At 37.2% G+C, this 10,313-nt stretch overlaps 1 pseudogene; it reads left to right on the forward strand.

The window, feature by feature from the left end:
- The first annotated feature begins 2,598 nt into the window (after nucleotides 1-2,598).
- Nucleotides 2,599-10,014, forward strand: LOC146568811 (uncharacterized; annotated as a pseudogene).
- Nucleotides 10,015-10,313: the final 299 nt, after the last annotated feature.

A 10,313-nucleotide genomic window follows, 5' to 3' on the forward strand; every position in this document is an offset into this window, starting at 1 on the left:
CCAGGAAAAAAAAAAAAAAGTGGTGCTTAAGTGTGAATTTCAATAGTTTGAATGAAAAAAATTACTTGTGGATAGGCTCATTTAAAGATATGCTACTATTGCCCTCTAGTGTTATTTTCATGCAAATACAACTTGAAAATGGATGGATGACAATAAGTTGGAGTGAAAGAGACCAAGTCTGTGGCAGCGTCTGCATTGCAAATAATTATTTATGTTTGTTTTTACTATTCCCCCCCCCCCCCCAATGTGCTAACCAGTGCAGTGCCGTGCCAGCCTTAACCAATATCAGAAGAGCAAAAGACAGTCAATGGGTTATAAATATATCTACACATCGGAAATCTAAATACAGTATGTGAGCTTATTTCAAATCTCTTTAATTTACACTGGTTTATATCAGGTTATTATGGTGTTGGGGGAAAAAAAGGATATTCTGCAAATACCAAAAGCTCAAGCAGATTTCTCAGACTGGTCTGAAGAAAAAAAAATATATTCATAGGTTTTCCATCCTTATTCTCCGACATCTTCTCCACAGTGGGAAAGAGTTTGGGGAGATTTAAAATGTCCTCTCTGTTCTTTATACAAATACACCAGGAGTGTGTAAATTTGCTGGAGAAAGCCAGCTCAAATTCCCATTTTCATTAAATCATCTCAACCACAAGCTGACCTTTCTTGTGACCCAGTTTCTGTTTCTCATCCAAAATGTATTAACATAAAAAAGTACTTAATATGCATCATTTCAATATAGAATTAATGTACCCTTTTTGGTCAGAATGCAAAATTCCCAAGCAAGTGAATTTGCTTTTCAAATTGCCAGGAATAAGAATATACATCTTCCAACTGAACCCACCGAAGGTAATTGCCAGTATGACTAATATTGCACCTTTTTGTTTGTCGTTTTCACGATGCAACAAAGGGAGAACAAAATGTATTTTCATGGGCAGCTAAGAGGATTTTTAAATTATGCTTTCAGTAATGCATCTGGTTTGTGTCTCTCGGTGTCTGGAGGAGTACAAATAGTCGGATCACAGTGGTGACTCACTGAAGCAGTCATGTGGAAGTGCCAGTAAGATGAAATCCTGCTAAAAACAGTCCAGGCATTTACCCCAATTTCACACCTCTGTGATGATTAGAACCTTTTCATATCCAGTTGATTCACTCATTTATTCATTTATTTATTTATTTAAATCAAGAGTGTTTCTAGTATATATATTCATGCCTGTGTTCATTTCATTATTTCCCTCTAGGAAAGATTGATTTGATATTTTACTTTAATATTATGTAAACATAGACATCAGGAAATATTAGAAAACAGCTATGCCAAATTCTATATCTGTAATATTCCAGAAGAAAATTTTATTTATTCTCCTGATTAAGTTTTTGCATTAAAATTAGAAAAGGGGTTGAATGGATAACCACTAGATGGAGCTAGTGGCTCTAAGTGACGCTTGAACAAGGGTTTTTCTTCTTCTGAGACCCCAGTGTTTCAGTGTCTTTATTGTTTTATGTTTTTTTTAATCTATATTTTTATTAATTTCACCACTAGTTTTAGTCTTTAAACATTATTTAGGGCATATGCCAAGAGGGAAGATTTAGGAAAATCTATATAGGTGTAACTTTTTGGAGGCAGTTGACCCACAGTCTTGTAGACTTCCACATTCTCAGTGAACATGTTAAAGTGTCATTTGGTAAGTTAAGATAATAAATTTGACAAATGAACAAATACTACAGCTAAGGAAATTTCCTCCATGTTTTTCAAACTTTTTCAATTTAAAAATTTGGCACAAAATATCTGTAATCTAACAAAATTGTTACATTTTTTTAAAATGAAAATTTTATTTTTGATTTTGCTAGTTTTTTCCACAATAACAATAATAAATAATTTTTAAAAATAACATCCTCTTTTAGGTTTTTTGTTTGATTTTAGTCACCTATGATAACCTTTGTTTCGACGGTCATCATATTTCTCACAGGTTAGTGTTACCCTGTTTTTTCTTGTGTTGTCCTTTCTAACGTTATTTTCTCATTTTTGGAGCAGAAACGTTGACTTGCACATCTTCCCCTTTTACATTATTATAAACAGTTGCAGAATGAGGTCAACATCATCTTTGTTGATTAAGGTTTTTAAAAAATATGTTATAATGGCATTTTCACCTTATCTCCCTTTGGTAAATCCAATGCAAACAGTTTGGTATTTATTTTCACATAAGCAGTGATGACACATGGATGATCTCGAGCCTGTGGGAATGACTTAATGGAATGCAAACGATGAGCTGGAAATCTCTAATGCTGTGAAATGCTGGGTTCAAATTTTATTAATCATATAGCAGAATCCAGACTGGCAGCCTTTCCAAGTTACGCCTCACCTTTTACGCCTGTGATAGGCTCCAGATCCTGTGTATGGATGGTTGAATACAACATTATTTCAAATTAAAATAATGACTAATATATTCAAAGTGCTTTACATCATCTTTATAATTGTGTATATGGGAGTGATTTATATCAATAAAAAATATTTGCATATTATTGACCCTTTTTCTCTCAACATATATTTGGCAAAGACTGAATTTAATCATAATTTGGCTCTTTTTAACCCTCTGATGCATAGTGGTCACTGGAGTGGACAGCTACTAAAACGTACATATCTCTTTAATGCATTGGTTTCTATGGTGGAACTGCATATTAGCCTCTAGAGTGCTCTCTGCTGCCATGCTCCATTGAGGTCAATTCAGTGTTCAGTTAGTGCAACTGCAAGTAAATTTCCTCTGAATCAAAGATGGCAGACAAACTGTCACCCCTGCCGACCACTGCTGGCATATCCTGTCAATCCTTCTATGCTAAAAGAGCCCAACAGGTAAAAAAAATATGATGATATGCAGTAACATCTAGGGAAGGATATTATCTGTTTGGAATAAGAAATTGTTATGTCTAATATGTAGAAAACTACAATTAACCATGTGTCCACTGTAGTGGACATCATGCATTACCCACTATATTTTTTTAACATAAGTCATAAATTGTCTCACTGTTTTTTGGGACTGTTTTGGTTATAATTAAGCATATAATTGTTACATTTATAAGCTACTCATTTAAAATATATATTTCTGTGCAGATCAGCTGTAGTTTGAGTTACTATAATAATTATTTTATCATATTTTGTAGACTTCAAATGCAGCAAAGAATAAGGCAGCGTACAGAATAGTCCAGGAAATTCCATCCAGCTCCAGTGATGATGATTTCATTGATGAGTGCAGTGATGAGGAGTTCAGTGATAAGTCCAGTGATGATAAGAGTGGCTGCCAGAGCAGAACAGAGACATAGGAACTACGGATGATGAAGACACAGACAGTCAGGATGCAGAAAGTGAGAACGATGAGGGGCAGGATGAAGAGGAAGGTCAGTATGATCAGGGAGCTGTGGGAGATGGGTACATGGCACCTGACCATACTCAAGCCCGCAAAAATATTTGGAAAGTCCAAGACAATGACTTGGTTGGAGACTTGCCTCCTTTTCTAGGAGAGTGGAAATTGAATGTGGAGGGGAAAGATCCCATAGATTTCTTCAGACATCTGTTTCCAGCAGATCTAATTGATAATATAACATACAACTGGTGGTGGTCAGAGGGCCCGGTGGCGCCAGTGTCCGGCAGCCTCGCCTCTGTCAGCGCGCCCCAGGGTGGCTGTGGCTACATTGTAGCTTGCCATCACCAGTGTGTGAATGTGTGTGTGAATGGGTGGATGACAGGTTGTGTAAAGCGCTTTGGGACTAGAAAAGCGCTATACAAATACCGGCCATTTACCATTTACAACACCAACTTGTATGGGAAAGAACTGTCAGTAACAAGAGAAGAGATTCTCCCTCCAGCAATGCAAAAGAGGAAGACCCAGTGGGACCCCACAACCCGTGAAGTGGAGAGCAGTCACCAAAGTAGCCTGTGAGGTCAGGTTTGCCACAGGATATCACTGGCCCCAACTGACCGAGGTGAAAAATGCAAACAGGTGCCATGATGTTGTGTGCACACGGAAGACCAAATACATCTGCATGCAATGCTGTGTGCCATTGTGCCCTGGATGCGTTGCAAACTTTCGCACAGCCTAGGTGTGATGAACATAGAACTGTTTGGAGATGCAGAGACTAAGATGTCAGTTTGTGTTTTCTTCCAGCATGCTACTAAGGGCTTGGTAATACTGTCCTGCATCGTTATAGAACTGTGTAGACTCAAAAATGTTTCTCTTGTTGGAGATAGTTTGCCATATTCAGGTGTAGGATTCATAGCTAGGACTGTTGATTGGTTTTGTTATTTACGTCTAAACATTGGGGCCTTATGAGTTGAAAGTTCCAAAAAAATTGCTGAGATGTTTTTCAAAGGATACAAGCAAACAAGTGTTTGTATATTTACAATAGAACACAAGGTAATTAATTTTTACAGTAAATTCACAGTATTTCATGCTAAGTGCTCAGGCGCATGTAGTCCACTGGAGTGGACAAGTTTATAACTTTATAAAAAAAACATATTTTTGAAAAAAAAAGAGTTAAACATTTTTTTTCATGTCCTGAGAAGAATAAAAGCACTTAAGAAAAAAATCTTGACCAAGGCTTTCATAATTCATGCATCAGAGGGATAAAGCACAATTTTGAGAGTTAAGATTACAGTTCATGTGTTTCTAGAATAATTGTTGAGGAGAACCTCTTATGCTGAGTCCTTTAATGCAGCATCACTTAAATGTACCTTTAAACAAACATTGAAAATCTCTTCCAGACTTACCATCAGTCCTTTCTTTCTTTGTTTAGTCTGAGCAGATGTGTTTTTCTCCTTTAATCCACCATTTTATCCTGTAATAAGATACAATTGTATTCACAAGAAAGCAGGGCAGTGCACTGTGTATTCATGTGCACACAAAGCAGTATAAAAGAAGAAAAATACATACAATTTAATACACTAACCCCAATGACTGAACTTGATTTTGTCTACCAGCTCCATGTAATGTAGTAATGAACATGTGTATTTGTTAAAAAAAAGATTTTTAATATGTGAATGCTGAGAAAAAACAACCAGGTTAAAGTATACCCCTTTACTAAGAGGTATAAGTGAATCACATGCAGCTTAAACACTTAAATATTTAGTTTTAGTTGTGCTGAGCCAGCAACTCAATCTTTTCAAATGAGACCACGGTTAAACAAACCAATGTGGCTGTATAATGAAACTAGAAGCTAGCACCTTGATGTGTCTAACTGTGTATATAGCTGTGATTGAGTTTACAACAAAAGGCATGCAATGACTTGTGTTGTTATTGCAGTGGAGAATACATACATAGCCTGGTTGTGTTCTTTGCTTTCCTAAATATTACAAAACTGATTCAGTTAAATGCATATGTCGATTGTGAAAGCTGTTTAAAATGATCCATCAACTCAAGGACCAAGGTCTGGCGCTCATAAATTAAAACTAATGAGGTTGGCAGGTGACTTTTTTCATGGACATATGCAATTTTCAGCCGAGCAAAGCACATTTAAGTGAAGGTGTAACAGCCGGACACTAACAGCTTTCACTAGAGTGGTCTGGAATAACAGGACTCTGGAAAAGGCCCCCACCTGCAGGACTGGGTGCTTGCATGAACCCTTTTTTCAAGTGTGGTTCTTCTAAGCCAAGCTTCAAACCCTCAAACCAAAGAGAAACCAGGACAGGATATTTTAGTGCAAGTTTTTTCAGGTGGTGCATTTAAATGGACAAATTTTATTTTTCCTTCATTCCTTTAATAGATTTTAGCTGATGCTAAGCATTTCAGCATAGCTCCATATTTCGAATCATCAGCAGAAAAACAAAAACAACTTGTCAGGTTCTCATTAATCATGATATTAATCATGCTAAATGGATTGAAAAGGGACCAATGTGAGAAGTGCGTGATGGAGGTTAGCAGAGGTGGAGGTTACAGAAACACATTCTAAAGATATTACCATATTAACATTTCTAAATTCTTTTAATGATTAATCCTTTGAAGTTATTGTACTAATATAAGTTATTTTATCAAATGAAAATACATTATTTTGAAGTATCTCTAATGTAACATTTGGAAAAGTTAGTAACAATGTCATTTAATAATTAATTAAAACTAATGAGGTTGGGTCTAGCACCTTATATAGCCTCTGTAGAAACTATCTACACCCTCACTTATCTTAACTGCACTACTGTATAGCTCTGTGTAAATAATCATTCTGTACATTCAATAATCTTTAATCCTACAACTGTTTACAACTTGCATAGTTCCCATTTCTGTATAGCTGTATATCTCAGATTTCTGTAAAGTTATTTATTTCATATTCTGTATAGTTTTTCATATTTATATCCTGTTCATAGCCTGTACATAGCTTGTACTCACTACAGCCTTTACATACTTAGTTATAGAATATTCACAACATACTTCATACCGTGTACATTATAACATACCATAATAGACCCATTTCTGTAGTATACTCACATATCTATATTATTGCTAATATATATTGTAATATATCTATATCACTAAAGCACTTCTGGATGGATGCAAACTGCATTTCGTTGCCCTGTACCTGTGCATGTGCAATGACAATAAAGTTGAATTCTATTCTATTCTATTCTATTCTATTTTTTGAAATGTGGCAACATGCTAACTGGACGCTAACAACTAGCAATATTCAACTAGCTGTGGCAAAAAACTTTACATTCACCAGTGTAAGGTACACCTTGCTGATACTTGGATGGACCCCCTTTTGACTTCAATACTAACTTCATTTTTTGTGACATAGATTCAATGAAGTTGTGAATCTCCCATCCCTAAACATATCTATGGCAGTGTTGCCAACTTAGCGACTTTGTCGCTATATTTAGCGAGTTTTCAGACCCCTTAGCGACTTTTTTTTTCTAAATAAAGTCGCTAAAAAAAGACGTGAAAGCACGTATCGCTTTTACTCTCAACAAGCAGCGGGTGCTGTAACGCAGTCAGTTCTTCTTTTACTCTTATGCTGTTTTGTGGATCACAAGGTTTAAAACTACTTATAAACACACACACACAAAGTAACTCCACCAGAATGCCTATTTCGGGTCACTTTTGCCGGTCCAAGCCCGGGTAAAGGAGCAGGGTTGGAATTGTGACATTAAAAAAAACAATAATTGCTAAAAGAAATTTAATTTGTAGTTCTAAATAAACTCTAAATGCATTTAGGACGTTTTTTTTTTTAACTCACTTTATGTCTCTTCCACGATGTTATTTCTCTCTCCAACAATGTAGGTTACAATTAGATTAGCATGACCAATTATGCAAATTAGACGATGACGTCATTTAGCGACTTCTAGCGACTTTTAGGACAACCAATAGCAATTTTCCTTACTGAGGAGTTGGCAACACTGATCTATGGTACTCTATTGGAAATCTGGTGACTCTGGAGGCTATTTGAGTACAGCACACTTAATGTTCAAAAGAAGACGTTTCAGATGACTAGAGAACTAATGGCATGGTGTGTTATCCTGTTTGAAGCTGAAGATGTGGCACACTCTGATCATGGACATGGTCAGCAACAATACTCAGGTAAGCTGTGGTGTTTAAATTATGCTAGGTTGGTGCTAAAAGAATGTTACAGCAGCAGTCTGAAGTTAATAAAGGGCATGGTGGATTCATACCTTCATGCTGAATGCACCTTGCCTTCATCTCAATGTTATAGCAAATTTTAAGACCTGGCCTTTTTTCCAAAACGCTTTCTGTTGTACAATATTGGTGAGCCCATGCAAATTGTAGCCTCAGTTTCCTGTTCTTAGCAGATACGAGTGACACATATATGCTGCTGTAGCTCTTCTGCTTGTTTGATGTGTTGCACATTTATAGAAACTCTTCTGCATCTTTGGTTGTAATGAGTTACTGTTGCCCTTCTGTTAGCTCGCAGCAGTCTGGCCATTCTCCTATGACCTCTGGTAGCAGCAAGGGTTTGTGTAGAGCTCTTTGTATTTAACACGTTTAGGCAGCATTGGCAGCTCTAAGAGGAAATACTTTAGTGTGCTTAGCTGAATTAATTGTTCTTAGCTATAAGTGTTTTCTTATTTGGAGTATTTTTTTCTTTTTTGGGAGGATTTAACCGTTAGATTAGGTATTTGATAAAATACACATTAAATGCCAATGAAGATCCATCCATCCATGCATAAACACTTATACAAAACAGGGATTATTGGTATGAAATTATATGAAATTATAGTACACTGGATGTTGTCACCTATCACAGTAAGCTGGCAAAGTCTTCACATGCCATAGCTTCACATTGCCTCTCTGACATTATACATCCTGTCTGTTACTACTGGAAAACGGACAAACAATCCCTTTCAGTTTCCTCTTAGCGTTTCCTGCTGTCAGCTGAGGGGTCCAGGCAACACCCTTTTCTTCACCCCTCTTGGATTTAACCTCAGCAGGGTGGACCGAGTCAGCTTCCTTCCCCATAAAGTGGCTTTTAGGAGGAAGGGCTGTGGTGGTGTTGGAGAGGGGGTTGGGTTGGAAAGGCATATTTATGTTTTCATCTTCACCCTGGAAAGAGAGGAAAGGAGCCATTGCATGCATATTCCCTCTTGCTCACTCTTTCTCTCTGAATGAAAATCCTGGGGTGGGGTTGCGAATGATTTTGCAACAAAATGCAGGGGAGGAAATGAACTGGACGGTACTTTACTACTATATCATGTGCACCTCCCTTTCCCCTCTAGTGTTTATTTTTTTGGAAGATGTTTTGTGTATTTGTGTGTGTGGTTAAAGATATCCCGAGGAAGGGTTTCTAGTTTGTGGTCATAGCTCCAGGATTTGGGGGTTATATTCCTGAAACCCTTCATAAAATTTGTCCAACACAGACAAGCTCAATATCCAGCAGGAAATGACCTCACTGTTGCCAGCTCCCATCCTACATCCAGTATGGCTGATGTGTTAATTGTCACTGAGTCATGACTGCCAAATACTTCAGAAATTTCCTGTGTCGATAAAGCTGATTCATTTTTGTGGTACGATATTGTACAATAAAAAGCAAGATCGTAAGATAGTTAGTCACTCTTGTACAAATATATGACAGAATAAAAGGATACAAGCTCATATGACGCCAAAGTAAGGAATTAATTGAAAGGTCAAGAAGTGTCTCCACTATATCAAATTCCTACAATGAATAAAGGCCACCATCTCTACTTCTGTAATCTTAAATATTGATATCCTACATGAACTGGCATTTCGAAACTCCCGAGGCTTACCGATCTTTTTTTCACATATTACATTTTGGAGCTTTGCTTGAGAATTTGGGCCATAATGCTAGTAGAGATTTCTTGTCGGATGCAGAAAATGAAAAATGAGTACTTCTGACTATTTAAAGGTCTGATTCACAACAACATTTACTTTACAAACCAAGCAAGCCTCATGTTGACTGGCAGTGGTTATAGCCACCAGCACAATAATGAGCCATTAAGCCAGCCATTCACAAACCTCAGTCACTATAGCCATGCATCACCAGCAGACTGTTAGTTTTCTTTTTACTTTTTTTGCACAATTTGTCCTTGAAGCGGAGAAATGCGCAGCCATTAAGTGTACAAGTTTTAGACACTGGAAAGTTGGTGCAGAGCATTAAATCTTTCAGACTTGCCCTGTTTTTCATTAACCTGACAGCACCCTGATTACTTTTTAATAGTCTCAACACAGGATAAGTGTGTTTGTACAAAACTGCATAAAAATACAGACATTTACATGATTACCACATACTGATGTCAGAAAGAAACAACTATAAAAGAAACCTTGGACTTGTGTAGCCTTTTGCTCGACATAGAAACTTGGAAATGACAAATGGAGTATGAGGACAGAGTATGCAGACTGGCAAGGGAGTATGAGAGGCAAGAAGAGGCCATTCAGATGGTGGAAAGACATGCAGGAAGCTCAGAATATCTCCTTTAGAGAATATTTGATGGGGGTGTGGCTTCCACCACCACCTCCACCACTGGAGGTGGTGGTGGAAGCCACACACCTAATAGGCAGCTAAGAGGCAGCTCCTTCATACCGTCAATAGTCAGTCCTAACAACACATTACACATCAATCGATTTAAACACTCTATTGTAAGTAGGCCTACTGTCCAGTCTTGAAAACATCAGGTGGACCCTGGCTCGCCATTAATCCTGAATGTTGGAATAAAGCTCTCAATATTAATGTCAGACTAACCTCCAAGTTGCTGATGAAGACAGGAATGTTTCATATTCCATGTTGAAAGTGGTTTAAGTTTAGCATTTAAGTGAATTTAAATGTAATTTAATTGTAGCAACACTTATGGATGTCAATATTTC

The sequence above is a fragment of the Mchenga conophoros genome, linkage group LG8 (genome assembly GCF_057382185.1).
Source record: "Mchenga conophoros isolate Kocher_MC1m ecotype Shallow Benthic linkage group LG8, M_conophoros_male_GT1.1, whole genome shotgun sequence".
Taxonomy (NCBI): Eukaryota; Metazoa; Chordata; class Actinopteri; order Cichliformes; family Cichlidae; genus Mchenga; species Mchenga conophoros.